The sequence below is a fragment of the Anser anser genome, assembly GCF_964211835.1.
Source record: "Anser anser genome assembly, chromosome: Z".
Classification (NCBI taxonomy): domain Eukaryota; kingdom Metazoa; phylum Chordata; class Aves; order Anseriformes; family Anatidae; genus Anser; species Anser anser.
The window spans coordinates 78968513-78996044 of NC_139723.1; the positions used below are offsets into that span (position 1 = coordinate 78968513).

General features: G+C 44.1%; 1 protein-coding gene across 4 annotated transcripts in view; it reads left to right on the forward strand.

Annotated features, from left to right (window-relative positions):
* The window catches only part of FAM219A (family with sequence similarity 219 member A), a 104532-nt gene that overhangs the window by 930 nt on the left and 76070 nt on the right, over window positions 1-27532 (forward strand). The window lies entirely within an intron of this gene.

Here is a 27532-nt window from a genome sequence, read left to right on the forward strand (position 1 = left end):
CGTGTTAGCCCTGAAGGTGCTCCCGAGGCTCCCGGTGTGTCGAGCTGTTGGCTGTCTGGAGTCGGTGTCTGCGCCTCGGTTTCTTGTGGCAACCAGCGTTCATCAGCTAAATAAAAACTGAGGACGCAATAATCGGCTTGTGAACGGAAAGGCTCCTCTGTGTTGGTCTCCAGACTGGTTACCTCACAGCGACAAGAAAAGGCTTTGGTGACAAATTATGGAAATAGCTTCAGGCTGATCTTTTTTTATGGTTTGGTTCTTCAGTTTGTAACCTTTGTGGTGGGAAGAGAACTGTCCCTGCAAGCTGCTGGGGACTTGTTGCGTGCTTACTGTGAGGTTTTGTTGAGCATGGTGAGGCTGGCCCACGTTATGGTGAAGGCAGCGGGCATACTAGTGAGATGAGCGAGTTTGGAAGAGCAGTTGGCAGACCAAAAAGCCAAAACTCTTAAATACTTCCCAAAGCAGTTGGGGTTTCTTATGCCCAATAAAATCCCATAATAGCAGAGGGATGGAAATGGTATTTGCGAGCACGTTTGTGTAGACAGAGTGGGCAGAACCTGAGGAGGTGACTTGGTCCAGCCCAGCTGTCTCAGGGTGGGATGGTGTATCATGCAGCAATGGTAGTAAGCTTAAGAAGGTTTCCTTCCCCTCTTCGGCTGCCAAAATTACGAAAACTTCACAAAGGAATTTCACACATTTAAAAAAAAATTCTCTGAACACAGCTAAAGGAGTTTTTTTTTTCCCTAGACTTCAGGGTTTCTGTTGGTTTTTAACTAATAGTGTTCATAGTGAAAACGCGTGCATGCGAGGGACTGCTGCAGTGAGTGGATGGTGAGGGATGCTTCCACGTGCCTGGGAAGGCTGGCATCGATCTCGGGAATGGGACAGAGCAAGTCTGGTACAGCATTTCCAGTTGCACCACCTGCTTGTAGCTCCTGGTCAGCACCTGGCACGCAGGCACTGGTGCTCGCAAGGCTCCCTGCACTTCAGAAGCTGGCTGGGGTTTGTAGTGGTTTGCTTGGGTGGCCAAATTCTGCCCCATGCTGCTGCATTGTTCTACGGCAGCTACTGCTTGTCCCGTTCCTCTTCCTCTCCTTCCTTCCTACCCCATCCCGTGTTTTTAAGTACAAAACAACCCGTGTGTCTCAGGACTGTTGTTTTTTTTTTTTTCCTATCCTCAGTGGAAAAGCTTCGAATTCCACCTTCCAGGGCCAGTGGTTTGTGCAATGTTGAAGGCTGAAGGAGTCTAGCAGTGTTTTCCCCATCCAAAGGGCTGAGGTAGAAGTTTGTTTTCCAGGTGTGACATGACAGCCAGAGCTCTTCAAATTTAAGAGATAGGTACAGCTGGCAAATGCCTAAGGAAAGCCATTCTCAGAACATAGTGTTTCTAATCCCATAAGTATCCAAACCTGCCACTGATACTGGCATTATTGATCGGTTTTCTGTCAGGGGTGACAGAGTTGACAAATGGTGAAAACATTTTAGGTTGTTCTTGTGGTTGTTTGGTTCTGTAGCTTCTAACTCTTGTGTTGGGGAAATAAACCTGTCCATACAAGCTGATGTGGACTTGTTCCATGCCCTACTGGTGTGTAGTTTTGCCAAGCACAAGTCTCCATCTTGGGAGATGTCAAAAGCCTCCTGGGCAGCTGTCTCTGGGTGGCACTGCTTGAGCTGGGGCTTGGAGCAGGTGACCTCCAGAGGTTCCTTTGCAGTGGTTCTGCACTAATGTCTGGTGTCCACGGAGCACGCATCATGACACTAACAGTACTGTATTTGCTGAGCAAGGGCAGAGTACTTGGCCCATCTATGACTTTTTGCCCAATTCCTTAAAGTTCAAATGTGTCTGGAGGGGGAACCTTGCCTCATGTCCAGCTAAGGGTTGCGTTGGTGTCTTAGTGCAAGGCTAAGGGCAGCACCTAACTGGAGCTGTGTGGAGCATCGCTTGCTCTGACGAAGCGTGCTGGGATCTCTGGTTGCTGCAAGTTGCTCCTAGCTAATAATGGGGTTGATCAGGGGTTGTGTTGCAGAGCAGAGAAGTGTTTGTTCTGCAGGCTGCGTGCTGGCCATCTCTGTTGTGCTTCCCATAACCTTCTCAACAATTGCAGTGTTGTGGAGCTAGGAGGGTGGGCAGTCATTTCCTCCTCTCTTCAGCCTGTTTGGATAAAAAACACCAAGTCAGACAAGCTGCCTTGGTTCTGCTCGACCTCTGCAAACATGGATTATGAGAGCTGCTGTGTACTAATGCTGACCCAAGAGAAGGTTCAGTGCAGGACTTAACGAGAGGGATTTGCTGCAGAGAAATGGACAGGATGCCCTACAGACCCTGGATCAACATTGGCAAGGCAGGACATAGGGCAGGACAAGGCCCAGTGTTTCACATCTCTGCGAGATGTATTATTCTGCATGTCTTGATATTGTGGCACAATTCAGTACACATTCCTTCTAGAACACGTGTGGCATCTTTCTGTAAGATTGGAATGGTTTTGATTCTGATTTCCTGTCCTGGATACTGGTGGCTCTTGACTTCCATCCCCAGAGTATCTGTCCCTTCAAGTTAATATACTAATTTTCCTGGGGTCTTGTTTACTCCTAATACTTAATATCATGTGTTTCCTATCAACATGATGCAAGCTCAACTGTGGAAACTCTGTTCTGCTTAATTTCTCTTTGATCTCTGCCTGGTCACGATCCTTCTGATCCTTCTCCACAAAAAGGGATTTCTTCAGTAGCTGCTGGGCAGCAGGTTAGTTTCAGAGAGGGCCAAGTTCCAACATTGCTGGGGCGCGTGATGTGATAAGGCCTGAAACACGGTATTTCTGAGACACTTAGGCTCTATGGGTAGCTATCTTTGCTGATGTGGCTGGGATTTGGTGTGTTAACTTGCAACCAGAGAAACACTGCAAGTCTTTCATTGCATCGTTGTGATGATTGATGTGGGTTTGCTTTCTCCAATGGCTTTTTTTTTTGTATGGAAGGATTCATAACACTTAATTCTTGTTGCATAGGTAGGTATTAAACAGAGGGAGAAGTGGAGGGACGTGTGCCCAGTGAGGATGCCCCAGAGGAAGAGCATTAAAGTAGTCTAGAATAGGAATGGGGCTGCCTGCAATCATATGTGGACCTATCCTAACAAAAGTTCAGCACAGGAACCTTACTACACGCTCTTCCTGTGACTTAGAAGCTTGTTGTGTTGGCCAAACTCCTGCAAAATCCTTCCTATTTCTGTTAGAATGGAAGGTACCAAGCACAGTGCAGTGGGGTTGTATCTTGAATTTTGGCGGTATGTGGAAACCCTCCTGAGCCCGGCTGGTGTATGGTGGCAAACTGACAGATGACAGTGTTGGATCGCACATCGTTCCTGTACGATAACGCAGGCAGTTGCTGTTCTTAGCATGGAAATGCAAGTAGAATAAAAGTGCATCTGCCCACATGGCATCAGTACCACTTTTCCTGAGGAAAAAGCACCTGCCAAAATGCAGCAGCTTCAGAGGAGCTTTTCCGCAAACTGCTGAGACTTTGGCTTGATTTCTGGAAGTGGCAGCTGGAACACAATATTTTAATTTCCCAGTTCTCCACCTGCTTGAAAAATGGAACTCTCTGCAGAGAAATTGGGCTAATGGTCCTTATATCTACTTCTGAAGCGTTGTGGCCGGGCTGGTTCCTCTCAGAGGTTTGCCATGCTGTGGGGCATTGGGTTGGCAGCTCGAGTTGTGACTGCTAAAGCTGATCAAAGGATTTCAATTAGCCACATCCTGCAGTGATGCTGATGGCTCTCTAGTTGAGATGCTGAATCCACGCTGATCCTGGAGGTGCAAAATTTCCGGAAAATTCTAAAGATACAGAAGTTGCATTTCCAAATGCCTTTTCTTGAAAATTTGTCTTTTTTTCTGTTTTTGGTTTCTATATACTGGGTACTTAGTGTTTCAAAAATGAACTATAATTTCAGTTAGCAGACAGCATGAGCATTCAGCATGCTTATAAAATCTGCATTCTTAGTTTCTGGAAATATTGACTGTCTCCTGTTAGGGAAGTTGTGCTGTGTTTTAAGATCTTTTTTTGTTTTGCCTGATGCACCTCTAAAATAAGGAGAAAACTGAAAATAGAAAAGCAAGAGTTACTACCACACAAAAAGAAAGGTTATACCTGTAGGGCTTAGAAATGGTATGTTAATGTAACATTAGGTCTCAAGTGCAGCTAGACAAGAAACTCATCTTTCTAGAAGGAAAAAGATTCTAAAATGAAAATGTCATCCCTATGTATATTCATGGTAATGTAGCCCAGGGGTTACAGAGCTATATGTTTTGTAAATGCCTACAGTACATGGGACTTGTAAAGGCTCAGTACTGCAAGTTCTGAAATACTTCTATTTCAAAGGGTCCTTCTTTTAGTTAGACAGTCTGACTTGATGTGCTGCGATGTCATTTATAGCCGGAGTCTTAAGAATGATCTTCCTGAATACCTCGGTTCTATCATGGTCATTGTCCCCCATTCTGTATCAGGCCTTTGGTGCAGAGGTACAGGAGCAATCTCCTTTTTCCCCCAGGCCATGGAAAGGCTCGAGCAGTTACTCTAGCACAGGCTGTGCTGAGGGATGCTGCTGCTGCTGCCAGAGGGTGCGGGAGTGCTGGCTCTGCAGGCTGCTTCCTTTTTTCCACTTCTTTGCACAAACTCTTAAACGTAGTTCTTCTGTCAGTCATGTTGGGAGATCCCTTCATGAGCGAAGAAAGGTGTTTAAAAAGGGGCACTGTGAACTTAATGAAGAATTAAACCTGCACGGCCTCCTCTAGGGATTCTTCCATACCTCCCAGGAGCTTGTTATCTGTAGCTCGACATTAATATCTACTCAGACACCAACTCGTGGTACAGAAATAGCCATACGCTCTCTCTGCCAGTAGTAGCGTAAGGTCTGTAAGGAAGCAGACAAGGTGAGCAAAATGCCAGGGCAAGAGAGGAAAACAACGTGTGCCTTTAATTCTGCAAGCCTTCATTCAAAGAAAGCTCTCTGCTCACCCGCAGGGCTGTAGGGCGCATGTGGCCTCCCTGGAGCTGCTTCTTCCTTGCTGTCCAACTGAAGATTGAACTTGATAAGAAAAGAGGAGGGGACCCTACAGCTGGCCTTACCTGTGGGGTAGGGGGTAAGTGGGGAGCTGGCTAAAGGCACAGTAGGGATTCAGTCAGTCACGATGGTGTGCCTGGTTTCTCCAGACATTTTAAGACCTTGGCTGGAGCAGTTGTCTTTCTGCTTCTATTCAGATCAATTATCTGTCACTTTCCACAGACACTCTGCAGAAATGTGTCTGCGCTTTCACCCCACGCTGCACACACCATGTATCTTCTGTGAAGCCTTGCACCATTTTGAATATAAGGTCCCGGTGGGGTTATTCAGAATCTGTCACTAAAATTGACGTCTTAGTGATGCAGCCACTTGCAACGAGTAAATCCATCAGCTCCAGCTCTAACCCTGTGTAGTCCTCCTGACCATTATTCTTCTTTCTGAGGTTTAAACTGTAATCTTGTTCAGTGGATTGGTGTCCGTTTTTGAGCATGTAATAAAAGGCAAGCATTCACTTCTCAGCTTTGACCCCGAGGACGGGGAGTTGGAGTGAATAAAATCATAGGTGGAAATATTCTTCCGTTTTGGAGAGAGCCTGCTGGGGAGTCTGCATGGTTTTGGGACATATCCATTCTGAATTCACAGGATAACAAGGCTCATCACGTCTTTGGGAAGAAATGCCCTCTTAAATACACGTGGCGTATGCTGGCTATACCCTATGTGCTTTTACTAGTGGGTTGCAAAGTCCTCTTGGATACGGACAGAGAGAAGTTTGTTGTTTCCATTAGTAAAGCTGAAGGTCTTCTTTCGTAAGAAGGCTGTCATCCCTCTGAAGATGGGCTAATGAGATGCAGTTTCTTCACCCCAATGTCAAGACCTTATTTATTATCCAGAAGGTAAAAGGGAGAGCATTTTTTATGTTGTAGAGCTATTCCTGTAGTATTGGCAAGCTGTCTAGTGAAGATGCAGCTGCTGCCTGTAAGCAAGTTATTTTGCTAGAATGTTTTTAAGTTCTTCACTGAACTTGCTAGGTTCTGTGTATCTGCAGCTTTATTACAGAGGTTGACAAGCTGTCTGCCTGGAGTTAGTGGAGAAAGCCTAAATAAAGCTGTGGAGTAGGTCAGAACATCAAATAACTAGCCACCAAGTAACTCTTGTTGAAAAGTCCCATAACCCAGCACTGTATGCCTGTTGGACCACTTCTTTTAGGCTGTACACTCTGCTTTAGTAGGTAGATCAAACCTTTCTCATCAGCTGTTTGGGAACTACTTTGCTCACATGCTTCTTGCTTCCAGAAAAGACTGTTGGATCTTTCCTGTCAGACTTTGGTTTCCGTCTGCATTCAGGGCCCTCAGACACGAATCCTTTCTCCCTGCGCATAGTTTGACGTGTCATCTCGTGCTTGTCTGACACTGTTTCTCTTGCTATCTATTCAGTGTCCTTCCTGAGCTAGGATTCATTAATACAAGCAGCTGACCTTTGGGGCTCTGCAGCATTCAGTCTAATAAATCCTGTAGACAGTCTCTTTTCCTAAGAACCCAAGCACGGCAGTGATATTCTAATGATCATCATTTCTCTCTGTCTTGTGCGTTTTGCTGATTAAATGGGAATGTAGGTTAATGATTTAGTACACTTGTATTCAAATAAGCTGTGTGCTTACACTGTGTCTTGTCTTGGGTTTTTGTTCATATGCAGCCCCAGGTGAGAACAAACCATGGTTTCTGTCTCGGTGTCAAAGATGAGATCCTCCCACGTTTTTAGCCAAGCTAGTTCTAGGATCACAACTTCTTAGAGCACACAGGTCTAATTCCGTTAGAGATGTGGAGATAAGTGGATTAAAATCCACCCAAAAACCTCTAAATGTTACCAGTGGCCTGTTTGAGTTTGAAGGGCTTCACCTGCAGTGGTTGACACAGTAGTAGAGGAGTGTACTACCTGAATACTCAGTGGCTTATTCTCAGTGGTAGTAGCCTGATTGTGGGGTTTAACTTTTAATCTGAAACTTGTCTTGTAGTCAGTAGCTACAAGTAGGTTGGGGTGTGGTAAAGGATGACTTCTAAAATTGTTTCTGAAGTCTGCAGAACCTGAACATCCAAGGAGCTGTCTGAACAGATCAACCTTCTGAGAAACAAGAGAGGGAGGAAGAGCTGTCCGTGTTGCATGGGGAGCATGCTGTTCACTGAGAGGAAAAACCAAGTAGGAATGTTCCTGACCAGAGGCTGCATATAAATCTGCTCTCTGGCAGGATCTTATGACTGATGCTTCTAAAAACAATACGCTCTTCTGTGTGAAAGCATGATCTTCTTCTCATCCACATGCACATGATGCAGATAGAAAATATGTCATCTCTGGTGGCTAGGGAAGTCCCTCCAGCTGAGCACCACACAGACACAGGGCTCCTGCAGGCCCTGCTCTGTTATCTGGGGCATGGAAAGGGGTCTCAGCTGGTAATCATACTGATGGAGCAAAACAAGTGACAGTTCACACTTACCAGCATGGTCTGTGCCATTTTCAGAGGGGGTCTCAGGTATGGACAAACGTACAATGAGTGTTCCTGTGGCACAGCTTCCCCTCTGCTTCCCCTTGCCGTTGCTGGGGGGCTGCTTTGTTCCACTGGCAAAATGGAAGCACAGCTGGGGTCATCAAAATGCCGTTGCATCTTTAGACATAGCACTGAGCCCTAATGGTTGCAAATGTGGATTTAGTTTGAAAGCACAAGGGAGGGCATGGTGCCTGAGCCTTGGTTCTCATAGTGGCTGCGTTTGGGATGCATATGGAATAAAAGAAAGCCGAATACAACACCCCTTGAGACAAGCTGCAGGAGAGAGGCAGAATACGTGGACTCTGATCTAGAATGAGTCTTGAGATCTTATGATTTAAGCTGCTTAATAAAAGGTGGAACTATAGTGGAAGTGGTTTTCAGTTAATAGTGCAAGTGATGAACGTTTAACAAGTGTCTTATAGGATCTACCTGATATGGAAGCAGGAGAAAAAAAGCTTTTCTAAGTTTAGGATTCCTAAACTCTAGGTAATTTTGCAGCAGAATTACGATGCAGTCCAGGGGAAGATTTAACTATCCATCTTTCTCCGTGCCAACCACTTTCAGGTCTGTGGGTCTGTCTAGGTCTCTGTAACCCTTCTTTATCTAAAAGAAAAAAAAAAAAATCCAATATCAGTCCTGAGAATAGCTGTGGGAACAGCATGTTCACAGGCTTTAAAGATGGAGGTCACCTAGCCTGCTGGAGCATGTAAAAGCTGCACTTGCATTGTGTTGTTGGCAGTTGATAATCCCAGGGGAAGCTTCTAGCTAGTGTGACTCAATTTCTGTATATCTGCATATGTCAAAAGTTGGGTTTAGATTCCAGTTTTGGTCACCAAACTGGGATTGAGGGGAATGGGTATGGCAAAGGAGTTACAGGAAGTCCTACCTTTCTTGTAAATGTTAGGATACTTGCACTGAGATTTAACTGGCAGGAATTGCTACTTTGGGATGTTAATGCAGGGCCTGAATGTATAGTCTGGAATTTTTCAAAGCGCTAGTGATTCTTCTGCTGCAGCGATGGAGTAAAAAAGGCATACTACTCCTTTTCAGTTATTCCAGCAGAGCCAAACCCTTCAGTGGATATGCTTTATCCAGCATACCACAAAAGCACTTCTCCATGAAAAGAGTATCTTGTAGCTCTTGCAAAAATTGGGGCAAAGTGATTGTGAAAATAACCGAGATGATCCATGCTGTGCATGTAAGAATTATTATAAAGAGATTATCTGGTTATAGGAGAATGCTTCATTTGGATTATGTAGCTACGTATAATTTATAAGCCATGCTTCTTCAGAAGAAGTTTCCTCATGCTGCAGTGGGAAATGTCAGACATGAGCTTTTATTAACACTAAGGTTCTGTATTTTTAGCATTAAATTCCTTAAGATTAATCTCTGGATTTGGGGAAAAAAATCTTTAGGTTGAAAGCAACCCAGCAAAAAAGTGTTTGTCTCCCCAGGTTCACTGGTGTTACACTTCAGGAATCTGCAGGTGTTTTTGTTTTAATTTGCAGAGGTGTGAAGCTTGCTGCTTGGTTTGTGGCTATAGGCTGTCTCAGTTTGACAAATGTGGTGTATGTATATATGATAAACTCTTCTCAGTGACTAGGATTCTGGTCGTTGATCAGTCTGGGTGTGAGATGGAGGATGTATGTGCTAGTGTTGCCAAGGCACCGGCTGTTTTCAACTCTGCTCTATAATCTAGTAATCCACAATGTAGACTCTAATAGTGCCAGTGTTTTCCCTTGCTTGTCCATATGATTAACCCTGGAAGCAATATTTAGTACAAATGTGCCTGTGTAGAGGTGCTGTTCAGAAGAGGTAGTGGTGAATGCCCTAGCAAAAGCCTAGCTGGAGTGGCACAAGGTGCTCATACTGGCAAGAGAGATGTGTGTTTGCTGGCTTGCTTACTTTCCTTGCCTGTTCTACGGTTCTGTGATTCTGTTTTATCAGCAAAAAGTTTGCTTTTTTTTCTTAATAAGCTATGGCAGTTTGGCAATGGCTGTAAAGCTAAGTGACCATTGATAATTTCGCTAAAATGAGTAGATAAATTCTGTGTTAAGCCTTCATACTTCCCAACTTCCAATTCCGCACCTGATTATGAGTTTATTCTTCTTGACTGCACAAAGTCCTGATAGCTCTGGCAAATGTTCTTATTTGGTTTGAGGATCAAAGACTTCATTTTGTTTTCTGACTTGTTTTCTGTGGAAGACTAGTCAGAATTATAAGACATGTTGTGAGTTTTTTGTGTTTTTTTTTTTAATAGATACATAGCAACCCAAAAACAAGTCCTGATGTATTTCCTTGTTGGCTGCTTCTTTCCAGGCCAGTTGTTTTGGTGTGGATTTTTTTTGTTGTTGTTTGTTTGCTTTTGAGAGATTTTTAAATGGCCACTGAAGTCTGGCTTGCCTTATTAATGAATAGCTGGGAGAAGGCTAAATGTTTTTTACCACAGGTATTTCCCATTGGTATCAAGGCTGGTAGATATTGCGGAAGAACCTGCCGGGAGACTTTGCATAAATTCAAAACTCATTAACATCACAGGGAATTACTAGCAGTTGGTTGCAATGGTGATAAGGTTTTCATGCTGACACACGGAGAGCTGGGAGGCATGGCTGAGGCAGGCCTATTAAATACCACTCCAAATTTGACCTTCTGAAGTGTATTAAACCCTTGCTGGGATTTTTATTCCCTTGTTATCAGGAACTTCTTTTGGTTTAGCAGAGTTGAGGAACCTGCTCTTAATGGTCTGGAACGCTACTTCAGGCTGTGATCTTAATTGATAAACATGACATCCTTTAATTTTTCAAGTCTGAAGTCAATTCATCCTTTTTATTACGCAAAAATAAAGATGCTTTTCCTTGGTTATTACTGTGGCACAGGACTCAATTCTGTTGGTTGCCAATGATGTTAAACAAATTCCGCTTTGCTGGTAAATCATTCCAAATATAATGGGCATCACTTACTAATGAGTATTTTGGTAATTGCAGTAGTGCTTGCCCTGCCTTTTCTTCTGGAATAACTTCCAAGATGTGTTTTCAAATAGTAGTTTTAGCTGGGTATCTGCCTGCTCTTCAGAGACAGGGCTGCTTTGCCGGCAGGTTGTGGTGCTACACCTGCTGTCCTGCAGTGATGCTGAATGCTGTTAGGGATCTAAGGCTACAAAGACAGTGAAGGGTCCAGAGGGGAAGATATATGAGCAGCAGCTGAGGTCCCTTGGTGTGTTCAGCCCAGAGCAGAGCAGGCCGAGGGGAGGCCTCATGGCGGCCTGCAGCTCCCTCACGAGGGGAGCGGAGGGGCAGGCGCTGAGCTCTGCTCTCTGGGGACAGCGACAGGACCCCAGGGAACGGCATGGAGCTGGGACAGGGGAGGGTCAGGCTGGGTGCTAGGGAAAGGTTCTGCACCCAGAGGTGGTCGGGCACTGGGACAGGCTCCCCAGGGCAGTGGGCACAGCACCGAGCCCGCTGGAGTTCAAGAAGCATTTGGACAACAGTCTCAGACATAAGGTTTGGTTTTTGGGTGGTCCTCTGTGGACCCAGGAGTTGGACTCCAGTATCCTTGCGGGTCCGTTCCAACTCAGGATGTTCTGTGGTCCACCACTGCCACCAGAATCCTCTCAAACTTCAAGAGTTGCACGTGTGGAAATAACATTTTTTGCTCAGTCTGCTCAGAGCTGTGTCAGTTGTCACTTTATATTGTTAGGTCAGATTTTTCAAAAGCTAGCTGGCTGTCTCTTTTTCTGAGCTTCCAGGTAGGTTTTGCTGTGTTTGTCAGCATGACCTTCAGATGATAACTCAATTGCCTGCCCACAGCCAAAGTCTATTGTAAGCGAGCACAGTCTGAGCTAGTTTTGTTCTAGGTCAACTGGTACAAGCAGTGCTTGGGCAGTGAGCATGTATAGTGCTCTAAATCAAAGCTACTTGGTTGGTTTTCAGTAATGTCCTGCAAAAACATTCTTCAGCCAGGTCCTCTATACATCTGTCCCTGTTTGGGGTCATTTCAAGTGCTGGAGCATGGTGAGATGTGCTGCTCCCTTTGGCAAGGCAAGAGACACCTAACGAACACGGCTAATATGAGGTAAAAAGCATTTATGGTTTGGATCCAGATTAGCTCTGTTCTAAATGGTGCTAACAGTTCAAGTTACATACTTCTCTTAAAGGCTAGAGCAACCAGATGGATGTTTTTGGAGGCTATTTAAAAACCACTTTTATTTTGCAGAAATTTTATTTATAACTGGAAATGTGAAATCTTAAAGAAGAATTGTTGCTGATGTATTTTACCCACTTATTAAAGGTTTTGTCTGAATTTGTCCTGTTTCTACCTGCTACTGTTTACAGGTATCTTGATAATCCATCTACACTAGAATGAAGAAAGGTCTAATAAACCACTAGGGTTTATTAAAAATTGTTTTACTGCTTGCTGAAGTGTATTAAGTGGTTCTGTAAATCTGGCCTTCTTTCAGTTTAGCAGAGCACCTGGAAAGCTACCAACCATGTCCAGTGGATGTTTCAGCGTGATTAATGTCTCCTGACTTGGGTCACTGCTTTGAAGCTCACCTGGGTTTGTATCAGGAAAGAGCAAAACCTTTACTTAGAGCAGAGAGGTGTGCTGAGCAATGAGTGTACATTAGAAGCTCTACATGGAAAACAAAGGTGTCTTCCAGGATGAAAGTTTCAGTCCCTGAGGTCTCAGCACAAGTGATATGGGGGGAGAGAGAATAATGTCTTAAGGAGCTGTTACCCCATGGTGTGCCTCCAGCACAGCAAAAGCCTTCATGCTCTCTGCTGCAGGTGTTGGGTAGTCTTCAGACCTGGCTGAAAGGCAGCATGGCTTCCAGTTGCTCAGTGGTCTTGAACTAGAGTCTGTGTGTCCCCTAGCATATGAAAGACCTACACTAGACTTTTTTGTACCTTTTTTATATCTTTAAGTTTAAAACAAACATAAATAACAAAAACCATAGCCATTTGAAATGGCAGTAGAAATAAGTGTTGAGAGTAATTGTGAGGCAAGGCGGAGGGCTTAACATATTTGGATCCGGAGTGCGCCAAGTACAGGTGTCAAAGTCCTAAGTCCTGCTTTTAGCCTTTAAAAAGAGGCTTTAAGTGATGCACCATCAGGGTTGTACTGATGCACCTTTTTCTTTAGGAACACTCTAGTGGAAATAAATCAATTACTCCACCTGTCATTTCAGCCTTACTATCTTAAAAGAGCAAATTAGTATTACCATGCATAGTTGCCTTCAGTAATGGCAATTGCAGACTTTGAAAATGGATGGTCTTGTAGCTTTGAGATCTGAGTGGGGAGTGCTGTTTAAATATAACAACTCGCTGTACCTTCAGCTATGAAAGTGGGGCAAAGGAAATGGCAGCTTAGGTCTGTTCTTCAGGAGCACAGTACAAATGATAGGTCAAAACTGGACTTCTTGTGTTTTGTTTTAACCTCTGCAGGCAGCCAAGCACCACACAGCCACTCGCTCACTGTCCCCAGGTGGAATGGGGGAGAGAATGGGAAAGGTAAAAGTGCAAGAACTCATGGGGTGAAATAAAGACAGTTCAGTACGCGAAGCAAAATCTGTGCATGCAAGCAAAGTAAAACAAGGAATTCATTCAGTACTTGCCAGCAGCAGGCAGGTGTTCAGCCACTTCCAGGAAAGCAGGGCTCACCATGCATAATGGTTTCTTGGGAAGACAAACAACGTCACTGCAAATACCCCTCTTTTTATCCTCCTTTACCCCAGCTGTTATTGCTGAGTGTGATGGCATATGGAGTGGGACATCCCTTTGGCCAGTTGGGGTCAGCAGTCCTGGTTCTGTCCCCTCCCAGCTCCTTGTGCACCCCTGGCCTCCTCGCAGCGTGAGGAGCTGAAATGTCCTTGGCTCCGTGGAAGCACTGCTCTGCAACCACTGAAACATGGGTGTGGTGTCAACATTGTTCTCATCCTTAATCCAGAACATGATATGAGCCTCCACAGAGAAAATAAACTCTATTCCAGCAAAAACCAGGACAATTTGGAAACAGAGTGCTGCAGTTCTCAGGTTGCTACAATTGTGTAAATGCAGTTAAAATTAATCTGTACCAGTATTAATCTTACCGTTTTACCTTATTGTAGCTTTGGTTTCAGAGATAATTGTATGTCATAAGTACGCAGGGTCCATATGTGAATAAAACATGGTGTAGTTGGATGCTGGAAACTGCAACACCTCCAGGGGCTCTAATCAAATTTGGTGAACTCTATGTGGGAAAAATACCATAAATAAGCGAGATAGCACACTGTGCCCATCTCTTTCTAGATACTTGACATTGCAGGGGACTTGCTGACAGCTGTACGGAGTTGTGCTTGTGAACTGTTAGCAGTAGCTTGCTCTGCTGTTGCAACCCATCATGTGTTGGTGTCTTGCCCAGCTGTCCTAGCTTTGGTATCATTTTGTTATCCTGCGGAAGCCTTTTTGCTTTTGTTACTTTCTGTGCAGCCAGACAGCACAGGTCTCCTCACTGGTGTTGATAAAATTCTCCCACTAGCTATTGTGATTGGATATTAGATGGAAACTTATTTCAACTTCTCTCTCCATGGTTCCTCTCCGCCTGCCCCTGAAGTCAAACTGAGAAATAAGAGATAAAGGCAAAGCCTATACATTTGATTTCATTCAAAGCCTCAGTTGGTAGGTTTCTGGGAGGAGCAGCTTGAAGTCTTCCTTGAAGTCTGCCTCATTACCAGATTGGCACAAAGGAATGCTGGAGATTTGCACAGCTGGTGATGGAGAGGAAGTTTACCTTGCATGTTCCTCTGGGTCTCAGTAACTTCTTGTTTAAAAAAAAAAAAAAAAGAATGGCCATGATTAGTTCTTTCTTGGGACACTGAGCATCACTCCAATTTTCACTCTTCCTCAGATGCTAGATGCTAGCTCAGGTGTTCTGCCAAACTTGCAGTGGCTACTGGTATTTCCCTTCCAGTAGCACCTTTAATGGCTGAGATATTAACATTGTGTTGATGCAGGTATCTAAAAAATGACTGCGTGTAATCACTCTGGTAACACAAAGTAAATTGTAAATTAAAAAAAAAAACATAGGAAATTGTCTAGGGGTATTAGTGTGCATGATTTTCATCTTAAGGAAACCCAGGTGGTAAATTAAAGTGCAGTGACTTCTTCAACAATGTCCTTGGCATGTGGTTAAGCTCTGTTTACATGGCTGTATAACTTAGCAGCCTTGCACCTGATGTGGTGTTGTTGCATGCTTCTGTCACTTGTTCCACAGCAAGTTGTGTGGTCGGCCTTGAATGTTATAGCCAGAGATGAGAAATATGTGGCCCTGTGTGCTGGGAAACTCGGGATGTTGACCCACTCCAGTGTCAGGCTGTGCCTCATGCTGCATGTTGAGCTGCTCTTCTGCTAAAGCTTTTGAAAACAAATTCAGGATGCTGGGTTAAAAGTTGCTGGTAAAGCAACTAGCAGGGATTCTTCCTGATCTCCGGAAGAGCTCCTCTTTGTAGTCTGCATCTTTTTCCCACAGCTCAGAGAAGGCTTTCTACAGATTTAGCTACGCTTGTGGTGTACTGGGTCAGGACTTTCCTTACTAGAGCTCATCTAAGGGGTAGCCTTCACCATGCTGAATGCCCTGTGCCCCTTGAATGCAAAGGCCAGGCAGTAGCAGGAGGAAAAGCTGACATTTGGAGTGTGTTCTTCAAAAGCTTTTCCACAGCTTTTACAGAGTGCACTGGTGGCTTGATGTGACACATCCTATTTTTAAAGCAAACAGCTCCCTTCTGGAAGCCTAATGTCATCTAGAAAATGAGCGAGAGAAATAGCAGCTTTCAGGATTTGGTATATGGATTGGAAAAATTAAGCTGCATTACAAGGTCCAGTGAACAGGAGCACGGACTGTCTCATGGTGGCTTTGTTGCAGGCTTGCCGTCTGCCTAATTATCCAGGCAGTCCAGGGTGGAAGGTAGATGTGGCTCCTTTGCTACCTGCAGGCTTCTGACAAGTTCAGGTAAGCTGGAATAATTCAGCATTTGCAGGGCACAGCCTTCCTGTGATATGTTCTGCTGCTTTGGTGTAGCAGGTGTGCTCTTAGCTCTACACATACACACAGACAAGGTTTTGGGCCACCCCAAAAGCACATGTGCAGGACTTGGGGTGTAGGCAGTGTGTGTGGTCTGTAGCCAACAGCTCAGAGTGTCATACCTGCTCAGGCCATCTGTTACAACCCCTTTTGCCAGCTGCAAACAGCAATGCAGGCAATCTTTTTTACACCCAATCTAGTCATGTCCTGAGGAAAGGTTCTTCTCTGGCTAAGGTTTAAAAACAAAAATGTACCCAAGCTTTATCCACCATGGGCTGCTGGAAGGGAGGAGTTTTAAAAACCTAACAATCTTTCTCATCTCCTGTGAACTTGTCTCTAGCAAAGAACCATTGAAAACAGGATAAACCTGGTCAAGTGGTGGTGGAAGGTTCTAGTTCTGTCCCAAGGTGCCCAAAAAGTAGGTAACAGCTGCAGAAACCTCTGATGAGCGGTTGTATTTTCTGGTAAGTCGTCAAAAGTCTCTTCAAAGCTTCCAGGAAGGAGGCTCAAGGTGGTCTTAGGGTGACATGTCCCCATATTGTACAACTTGTCATCATGATGTATTGAGAAAGTATTGGAGAAGCCCTGCTGTAGCCCTCTCCAGTGGCACACTGGGCTTCTCTGGTCTCTTGTTTCTCTCAAAAAAGCATTGCATAAAAAAATTAAGTAGTAACTTCTGTTTTCCAGGGCAAAAGTGAAAGACAGTAGAAAACCGTAAAACCTTTTTCCCCAGAAGAACTGATCTTTTTTTGTAAAATTTAAATTTCCTGTATGTAGTGTTGTATTAAGAGCATGACAATTTTGTGGTGCTGTATCTTTATTCTCATCTAAATAACCACGCCTGTTAGAAAAATAGCTTCTGAACCCGATAGCTGTCCATAAATGTCAATTCTATGTCAACACAAAACGTCTGATTGGATATGCTCTTGGTTAATATTGATTAAAATTGCAGTCACAATTAAGCAGAGTCTGGTGATGGTGCCATTGTGTTGCTATAGGCAACCAACACATTGTAAACTTACTGAATATTAGATTACATTTTAATGTTTCCATGTTCTTTCTGGTAGAAACAAGGTTTCTTCCCATAGATGAAGACAGCTCTGACAGCCATGTGAGTACACAGAAACAATACTAACAAGATCAGGGATTTCTATTTCTGTTCTCAGTTGATTATTTTTTAATGCCCTTCCACGGTGGAACAGGTTTTCTGTTTAAGTCTCTTTCCTTTGCTTCCTGAGTGATCAGGGGCAAACATATTAGAGCCACGCGCTGTTCAGTCTGTGTCTTAACTCAAAATTCACTTTTTAAACTTAAATTTCAGCAGTGCCTCAGATTCTGGCTGCTCTCCCCCAGTGGAGGTGCTGGCCACCTTCCTGAGAAACCAGCACTGCAGTTGAGGACAAAACAAGACTAAATGAAGAGATTGCTTGTGTCAGCTTTCATTTGGAGCTCAGCAGCTTGTGGCTCTTTCTGAAGCAGGGAGATTTCTCCAGCGAAAACAACCCAGAGGAAAACGAATCCTATCGTTGCAATGATACCTAAATAAACAGTGTAGGGAACCTGATGGGTCCTAATCGCTAGACACTTGTTTCACAGACAATCTCCAATGTGTTCTTGCAGCATTGATTTTTGTCTTTATACCCTCTGGCTGTTCTCACTGATGTGAGATGGTAGTCAGCTGCCACCGTAGGCTAGACACAGACTTTTGGGATAGCAGTGTGATATCCATATTCCTTTTTCTCCCTGAATAGCCACCATTCCTCTTGTTCTTATAGACGGGATGTTACAAGCTGGCTTAAGATGGGATGTACAATTCTGAATCCACTTCATTTTTATATAGACCAGAAGTATATTATGTGGCTGTAAGAGAAATTATAATATTTCTATAACAGTTTTCCCTATCACCTTAATGATATGGCTATGTCTTTTGGCCAATTGAAATGGAATGCAACCATCTCTTTCCATATGAGCAGTACATTTGTTTTCTTTTCTAATGGGTTTCTTCTATCTTTGATGAAAGAAAACCTACTCATGTCTGGGATGAGATCAGATATTATTTAGGAAGTCTTTGGCTTCATGGTGGTGATGGCTGTTACAACCACATGAGAAAATGAATGGGTATGTGGTGCTATTCTCCACTCCCAGGAATACCTGAGAGTGTGTTCATGCCATGACCATATCAACTACTCCAGCAGAGCACAGAGATTTCTGAATTAAAGTCAAACTGAGCACCTCTATCCAGGCACCCCATGGAGCCTGCTGGAGCAGCATGGAGCCCAGCAGGACTACAAGATCTGCCCCAGAAGCAGGTAAATTAACCTTCAGTGAACCTTCATGCTTTTCTGATTGCAGTGAAAATTCTCCTAGGGTAACTTGTTTAAACCTAAGCAGAGCTGTCTTTCTGCTGCATGGCAGTAACTTAGATAGTAGCAAGTAGATCAGAGCTCTGAATTATTTTTTTAGCTACATGAAAGAGATTTACCTCCAAGGTATACAAGAGTGCATGCTGGTCATGCACAGATTGTACTGCCTTGTGGTTATAAGTCCTTTTCTTACTAACATACTCAAGCTACTTCAAGTGAGGTTACTTGCTGGAAGTCTGGAGGGAGTTTTTTTTGATGTTCACTTAGTCAAATTGAGTTTTTTGGGTCCTAAGGGATGTGTTTTATAGGTAACTCTGCAGAAAGGCAGTGTGGAAAGCCAGGCACATATGGTTTTGCTTTTTTTTTAAAAAAGTATGTGTGTGTGGGGGGTTAACTTGACTTATCTTAACAGTCATTTGGTGAACTGAACTGTAGTTACATTTTCAAGCAATGTCTAAACCCTACAGAATATTGTGTAGAATTTTATGGCTTTTCTGTTTGTGCAAGGCAACGATTACTGGGGGCACTCTCTGGAACTCTTGCCATTCAGTTTCAATACTACTGTTGCTCCCTTCTAAAAAAATAAATTGTCAAGACGGTGTTCTAGGAGAATAACTTCTGCATCCTGCTGCTGCTGGAAAAATGTCTGAGAACAGGGCAAGCTGTGTGGATTTGGCCTGTGGTATCTGTCCTGTTCTTGAAAGCTTCTTACTCAGTAGACCTATTTTTAAATAGCTTTGATTTCTGCGGGGACTCCTATACTGTCTTATTGCCTCCAGAGCCTAATGCACTAGGAAACCAGTGAAAGACCTCTAAAATACCCTATGAAAGCCATCTGGTAAGCGTCTTAAACTATCTGTATGCCTTGGCTGTGCCTGTAAAATAAGTAAATAAATGGGTGGGCAAACAGGGACTTATGCAAAGAAATCTCCAGATGCTTTTGGAGGGTGATATTTAAAGGAGCAACTGCACAGGAGTTTTTAATAGATATTTGTTTCCAGACAGTTGTATCAAATATAGTAAGTGTGTGAATTAAAATAGAAGGTTCTGCTATACCACCGCTGGGTCAGTGTGCTGTGTTGGGGGGGAAAAAACTGACCTAAAATGTCAGAGCTAATTGATCCATAGTGTTGCTGTATCTTGGTTCTGGCTTTGAGCAGGGTTTCGTTTCCGGAGGGCAGGTAACCCCAGAGGACTGAGTGTGCAATGTTATTTCCTGGCCAATCTCTAAAGTGCTCGGGGCTGTGAGCAGGCTCCCTGAAGCAGTCCTTTTATTCACAAACATCCATACAGTTGTGCTCTGCAGAGATTTGAGGCTTTCCTGCACAGGGAGCTGTTTTGGCTGTGACTTCTCCTTGATTAAGATGTCTGTTATTTGCATGGCAAAATCAGTGTGTTTGCTTTCAAATATACCACTAAATATGCTTTCCTTAAACAGTCTTCCTTGCTGCCAGCCCTTCTGCTGCTCTCCCACCCCATGTTACTTCAGACTGCTGCGGGGTCAGATCTGACTTCTACTGCTGGGCCACAGCCAAGCATGTCTGCATGCAATTGCAGGTTTCTGTCCTTGGTGTGAGAGCCACCAAGCTTTGTGCATGCCTACAAAGAGGCTGCAGATAAAGCAGCTGAGGAAGGTTGTCTTACAGCCTCCCAGAAGAGGTTTGTAGGGGGCTTTGTGTGACAAGGCGTAGCTGTTGCCTAAGGGGTGACAGTGGGCACAGGCACACAGGTCATAAGACCACCTGAGACATGAGTTTTGGCACTGAAAAGGAAAAGAGCCCCTAGAGAGCAACCCACCCATCAGCTCCATGCACAGAAGAAGGAGCCACAGGCTTTTCAGGTGTCAAGTGGGGTGGTATTTCTGCCAAAAAGCAGCAATGAAGCTGCAGTTAAGCAGTAATAGGACTGATGAAAAAATGCCAGAGGCCAGTGACCTTTAATAAGGCTTCCGATGGAAGGAACAGCTCTTGAAAGTCAGATCTTTTCCCAAGTCAGAATATCTGGAACTTTGGTAGACACAAACCTGCCACCAAAACTTGGCAGGGATGGTGGGAGCGTTTCCAGGGAATATTAAATGTAATACTGGAGTCTGTGCATTGAGGGTGTGCTATTTTGCTGTGGCTGACTGCAGTGGTTCTCTCAGCACCAACCTCTTTTCTAAACATCAGCATTTGTTTATGCTCTTCAGAATTTGCAGGGGCAGATGTCTCTGCTTTCTGCTAGACCCTTCTTTTATGCTCCTGCAAAGTAGTCTGCACAGCAAAGGCCAGCCCCTTTATGGTGCAGGTACAGGAGTCAACATGTCAGAGAACAAAAGCACTTGCAGCATAAAAAGACCTTGTTTCAAGTTACAGCAATTTTAAATGGCACTTTGGGGAATTCTTGTCAGTAAGTTCATGGGGAGGTAAGTCGCTCAGAGTATGAATGACTCTGGGTTTGGACACCTGCTTATTTTGCCTGCACTTTTCCACACCTGTCTGTCAAAAACAGAATTCAAAAGTGGAGAGGGTTGTTTTTCTTACAAATACTCAAGGTTGCGTATTGTTTGCTTATCATGTCTATGGATAATCAGTACTGCTTTCTTCTGCTGGAAGAGAGTAGCATTTTATTTAGGTACTTACCCTTGTCCTGTACCAGTCTGAACAAGGTACTTCTCTGCACCCTGGAGACATGTGTCAAGGCTTCAGAGATGTTTGGTTAGCTGTGAACCTGTTCTCTGCTCCTCTTGAACTTTCTTGTTCCAAGCTGTGCTATAGTTCCAGTGTGAAAGAGAGTTCAGCAGAGAAACAGTCTTATACCCTAGTTTAAAGAAAATTTCTTGGAATATTACTGCAGAAATGGGGAATGTGGTTATTAAGTGTACTTTTTTTTTTAGCTTTAGTTGCTTTCCTGGCAGCTACAGACTACAAGAGCTGTAGAGCTCAGAGCAGCTGCAGAGCATCCATGGCAAGGGAGCAGGTGGCAGGAGATTAAATGTTTTGGGACTTTACAATGCATAATAAAAAGATAAGGGGAGAGAGGGAGATGCTTGGGAGTGTAGTGGAAGGGAAATTACTGAGATGTGCAGAAGCACTGCTTTACTGGAGAAGCCTGGATTGTGATATTACTGCTTGCTGTTCCAGTCTCAGCCTAGTGATGTCTGTTAGGCGGTCAGAGAGAATAGTTTGGAACTTGCCAGGCATTTCACTGGCTAAAGTAACTGGATGAAATATGCAATCATCTATTTTAAAGATTCAGGACAACCATTTATTTCAGGCAGAATCTGTGTGAAAGAAACTTGCTGCTGTGCAAATAAAACATTCAGAAGAATGTGATATCATCACTTCATGGTTGAACTAGTGAAATGGAGAAGTCGCTGGATGAAAACTTGGTGCCCAGGTTTGATGTACAAAGCCCCAGCTTCTGTAATCATCTCTTCAGGGCCGTGAGAGAGATTTTCAGGTTATTAAACTGAACTAGTTGAATAATAATTTCACAATTGAGAAATCGGTTGGGAGTTAGAAAAAGGGAAGAAAGTGTATTTCTCCTTCAGCTGTGAAAGAGGTCTTTGGCAGAGACCTGTTCTGAAATCTTGTTGGTCAGAAATTGTAGCAATTTTGCAATAAATTGACAGAAAATCTGCATTTATAATCTCATGTACTGTTTGTAAGATCTTCACTGCTTGTTAAAAGTTGGGTTTGTGCATGAGCTCTAATTTCCATTCAAGTGTAGTTTCAGCAGAAGAGTAGGGATTTGGCAGGGGAGAGGAAGGGCCGGAATCAGATTAATTTGTCATGACACCGGAGGGTGGATAAGTATGAAGATGGGTGTATGTATGCAGAATGTTATTGGGAGCAAAAGCAGTAACTATGATGTAAGACTAGATCTAGTTGCAAATTGAAAGTTAACTCAAAAAAGAGGCCAGTCACCAGAGTAAAAACTAATGCATAAAATCAAAGTTAGTCAATGACTTAAATTTATGTTCAATACTTATTTTTTTAAGTCACTGATGTCGGTTAGGATATAAATCACAAATATATCAATTCATTATGCATCTTCGCCTCACACGTTAGGGCAGTGAAAGCAACCAGGGCTGCAAAGGATGTACTGGCAGGAGCACAGAGGGTTTTTCCCTTGCCGGTTCTGTGCACAAAGTCGTTCTAACCTGGTGAAGCCCTGTGCCTTCATGCACTTGTGATCGGTACAGCACAGCCCTGTCTCCACTCTAACGTTCTGTAAAACTGTACAGAGCCTTGCGTTTCAATATGCTCTGCTGGCTTTAGTTTCTGTTCGTCTGGTTAATAAATGTTTATTTGCGCTACTTGATGCTTTGTAAAGCTTATTGCTAGAGATTCAGCTGTTCTAATAAAGTTGTCTTTTCTCTTGCCGTAGAAGAATGTCTGCTCGTGAAATCACTGCAAAAAGGAAGATAAACTTTCTTCCTTGGAATAGCTGCCCATGGGCTAACAATCTTTGTATTATTATACAGTCAGTCTTCGTTCAGTAGCTTCAGTCCTGGTCTCAGGTTGTAAAGTATGTCAGTCCTGGCCTACTGCAGTTCTTGTAGGATAGGCTAGGATTTTGGGGGGGTCTGAGGCCTGAAAGTCCCTCTCTTAGCACTACAATAGACATAATGGTGTGCTGTGTGGAACTCGGGGGAAAGGGCTGTAATGTAGGTTGTCCTATTTCTCTTTTCCCTGTCCCTGGGTTAACTCACCTGCCTTGGTGTGAAGATGCTCTTTTAAGAGCAGCTCATTCAAGATCAAGATGGTCACATAAGACTTTTCTGATTCATGCAGCGTCACTCATAATTGAAACCATGCAGGCCATGGTATGCAGCCTGTGTGTGACACTAGTGATCCTATGTGTTGGTGGGCACGGCTGTGAGTCTTCAAAATCATTCAACCATTTAATTAGAGGTGAGGAAAAGGATCCTGCCACAGGGTTACACTGTGCACTGCTCACCAAGAAAATGTTCCTAGAGAACTGAAGTGAAGCATGTTTGATCTGGGCCATTGAGACTTGCTAACTTTGAATTCAGTGAGGATATTTTTAGAATCGGTTTCCAAATGTGGAGCTATGCTTTAATTTCTGTGCAGGACCAGAATACCGTGGTGGCTGACCCTTATAAATGCTTGAGTGGGTTTGGAAGAAGCACATCTGTGTCTAATGAGTCTAATCTAATTGGAAATGAGAAACTTGCATTTCTACATCATGGAGTGTGAAGGAAGGGATTTTAACATAGGTTGTGTCTTGATGTAAGCATTATTACATATGCGTGGGGCGGAGAAGAAAGCTGACCCTGGGAAACCTCTCCCTAATTTTTCCTGTTTTTTGAGACGTACACAAAATATAGCACTCCCACTGCATTTCACTCTTCAGTGTTCAGCTTTAGAGGTAAATGCTGAAATTCACCATGGTTAAAATGCAGGTTAAGGCCCAGAATGCTGTTGGCTAACCCCTTTCTTAGCTGTGGTATAAGTGCTGCTTTCAAGCACCTCTGTGGCCCACAGGAGAATGTTTGGTGTATTTTCAGCAGCTCACAGAAACATGGAGGTGTGTTGTAAGGTAGTACTTGAAGTGCAGATCCTGCATCCATAACAGTTTGGTTTCAGGAAGACGGGTGGTTATGCTATGGTGATGTCTGTCCATTTCCTCAGAAATAAGTTTTTGTTAGCTGATACAAGCCAGTTTTAAAGCTTTATTCCGCAGATAACTAGCATCCTATGTTTCAGGCTCTGCAAAAGCGAGCAGTAGAAGAGAGATCCAAAAGAGTTCCCTGGTGTGGGAAGGACAGGGGATTCATCTTGGGGTCTGCATGGCAGCTGCAAAGAAACATCTTTGAGGAAACAAGATTCCTTAGTGCTGCTGGTCAGAGAACAACCTCTCGCTTTTTTTTGAAGGAAATCAGAAGGGTTCATTTTTACAGAAAAGTCTGGCTGCAGCTCAGCACAAGTTAACAACCTGCAGAATAACGACTTGTAAGGTACAAGGCGTGTTAACGAAGGGTGAACTTTGACCACAGGATAACCCAGTGTTTGGGGTCAGGACTGTATGATTTAGCAAGATTCCTCTGAACACTGCAGGTTTTGTTTGTTTTTAACTTTCATCATGTTTTGAGGTTGTAAGCTTATTCCTTCCACTCTGTGCTTTGGCTTCTCTATTCCTGGTTTTCTGATGCATCTCCTATTGTCCCCAGTAGCCCAATGTTCCTCTGTATATTGGCTGTGGGGTTTTTTTTACGTTAAATGATAGATTGCGATTTCTTTCAGGCAGAAAATGAAAAAAATATCTAAGCAACAGATTAAATTGCTCCGTGAAAGCCTCAGTTACAATAATGCTGGCTTTTTCCTCTCCCACACAATTTTAGATTAAATGGAAGCTGTTTGGGAGAAGAACTATATGGGAGAAACCTGCACTGGTGTTTCAGACCCTTTAAATGAATTAGCTGTCCATCACATGATGTTTGTCTTTGGGTAACAGTACAGCAACTCAAGTCCCACTGCGCTCCATTTGCATTAGCAGGGCTCCACCTTTCGCTTGTACACACTCATTTCAAAATATGAGTCAAAATAAAACTTCATTCCTACTTGCAGCTGTGATTTTCTGGGGCAAAGCATAGCAATTTTAAAATGCCCTTGCATGAAGTCTTCTGCCATGGACTCTGGTAGTGCCCGTGCAGCCGGCCGCGAACGCAGCCCCTCACCTGGCGCCGTGCAAGCCATCTGCTGCTGCGCGCAGTGCTCGTAACGCTCTCGGTGTGTTTCACGCCCTGGGAACTTTGCACAAACACATCCTCCTGTGGTGGACGAGGAGGAAGTCCTAAACATTTCCAGCCTATAAATCAGCTTGAGAGCAGGGGTGGGTCGGGTGCAGGTGGTCAGCAGAGATGGTAAGGCCGTGGACTGAAAGCAGTCATTGCACTGCACGCGGTGCTGATGGGTTGAGCTCTGACACCGTGAGCTTGGCTTGCTTAGCCCCTTCTGCAGGGAAAGCAGTTCGTTGCACTGTGACCCTGTGCAGACAGACTGTTCTGTGCTCTATCTGCCACCAGCCTGCAGCTTTAGGGGTGGTTCTGCTAACTGCTAATTGCTTTTTTTCATTCAAAAGGGGAAGGAAGGGTTTTGGTGGATGTAGCTTTTTACCCACTATCTGAGATTTCAGAGCTGCTGTGTGTAATACTGCAGTGCAGGGGAGTCTCACGTTGTTCTGTTCAGATGGAGCTACAAAACGTCCATTGCTGTGATCTGTGAATCCTCATCCTCCTGGGGTCCCTCTTGCTGACTGCGTGCAGCCAGAGCAGGACAGCATCGTCTGAGCTGCCTGAGAAAAGTGGGGAAGGGAGAGAAGAGGGGATGCCATGCTTCAGTCCCGCAGAGCAGGTTCATTCTCCCAGAAACCTGTTCCGCCTTGAAGACTGCACACCTCTCTGACCTTCAAGAAAGGAAGCAAGCTTGCAGAAACTCAGGTGATTGTTTTCCCTGAGACAGAGTGCTGGAACAAGTGGAGTAGCATAATAGTTCTGGAGCCCATACAGGGCTCAGAAAAGCCAGAAAATCCCAGAGCTGGGACAGAAGATTGAAGGAGAGGCCATGCGTTGTCTGCTGTAGCTGCTGCTGGAATTAAAAAGTGTCAGGATTCCTGCAAAAGTGATCTTGCTCTTTAGTGCCTGGAGTACCTGAGGAAAAGAAGGTGTCTGAGTTGGATCTTTCCGTTGGTTTCATTGCTGTAAAGGAGGAGCATTAACTCCTTGAAGTCATGTTGTTGGAGTCATGAACAAGAGGGATCTCCTGTTGTCTCTTCCTCATCCTTTTTTCAGTAGCTGATAGCCGCTAATGAGATTATTTGGGCATGTGAAGTGATGCACTGCTGCCCAAAGCCTGCAGGCAGGCAGCACCTCTGTGGCTGCTTGTTCAGCCCACCAACAGTGCAGTTAGCCATAAAACTTAACAAAACTAGCTGTTATGCTCTGTTGATTTTGGAACAGAGTGCTCAGGGCTTACCTGCTCTCACATGGGAGGTGAGCTTTTCCAGCAGGTATGGTCATCTGTCTGTTAGATCTGAATCCTGGGCTGCTGAATCTTTCTATGTCTGCCTATGTACATGGCTGCTAATAAAACCTACAGGTTAAAGCAGGGCACCTAGGTGAAAATCTCTGCCATCTTTCATCAGTACCTTACAACACTGAGTCAGTAGGGTCAATCTTATGAAAGGAATTGGGAAATTGTCTTTTTTTTAATCTAATTGCCCTTGCTTTTTGATAGTCAGTTGGAGCCACTGGCCCTTAAATGAGTCAAAGCCTTCAAATCATTGTCTTGGACAGTAAACACCTTGACATGGTTTCCAAATTGCAATGATAGACCACAGTTTTAAAAGCTCATTTAATTATTAAAAATAAAAATAAAAAAAAAACAACCTGAGATGAATTTACCTTCAGCAAACTATATGCTTCCTTCTGAAGCTTGATGTATGTGAGCTGAAACAAATAGAAAAGGAAGAGGAGCTAAATGTAAAAGAGGTAAAATCTGAAGAGGTAAAATCTGCTGTGGTGTTCTGTTCTGGTGACTCCTTTGCAGTGTTTCAGGCTATTTTCTGTTTGGCAAGCTGCAGATACTGGTCCTAAAAATGTTAATAACCCTTTTGTAAATGAATTTTAACGTCTTAATTAAGAATTTCTAGCAATGGTTATGACCTGCAGGGAAATGTGTAATTGGCTGTTTTCCCTAGCTGGTTAAACATCATCTTCCTAGAAAAGAAGAAGAATGTATACTTATGGGATCTGAAAGCCTCAGACCCAGCGTAAGCCAGGATCCCTGTGCTTAACACTGCAGCAGAAATTTTTGCACATGGCCACTGCAAGGCAGCTCTCCGCTTCAGTGCAACAGGGCAAGTCCTTGCTCACCTCCATCTCTGAGGTACAAACAGTGTGAGGCAACAGAAGCATCCTCTGCTCTGACAGGATGGGCACAGGTTGCCCAGAGAGGTTGTGGAGTCCCCGTCTTTGGAGATGTACAAAAACTGCTTGGACATGCTCCAGGGCACCAGCTCTGAGCAGGGTGTTGAATAAGATGACCTCCAAGGTCACTGATTCTTTTTAGCCAGAAAAAGTAAAAGGGAAGGGATGCACGCTCACAGCCCCAGTAAGGCATGCTGTGAATCAGCAGCTAGCAGAGGTGCAGCAGCCCAGAGAAAAGCAATAGGGCATTTGCAGTCAGCAGCCTGTTTGGAAGAGGGATGGCCAAGGCATGAAAGATGATGCTTGGTATTCCCAGATGGTGCAAGGGTGACTAGAGATTGTGTGTGGAATTGGCTGTGTCTCTTGCCAAACGGGAATGGTTGCGTGCAACCTTGCCTAGATTTCCAGCATCATTGCTTGCAGCTGACAATGTCATTGAGGTACTGGATGCTCTGCTAACTTCTACTTGTCTGTTTGCTGTTAGATACCTGTACAATTTTCCCTAGTTAGATTTTCTGGAGAATCTCATTCAGTTCTTGTTATAGTGACGCTGATTTCCCTTTTGCAGAAGTGCAGCCACCTCT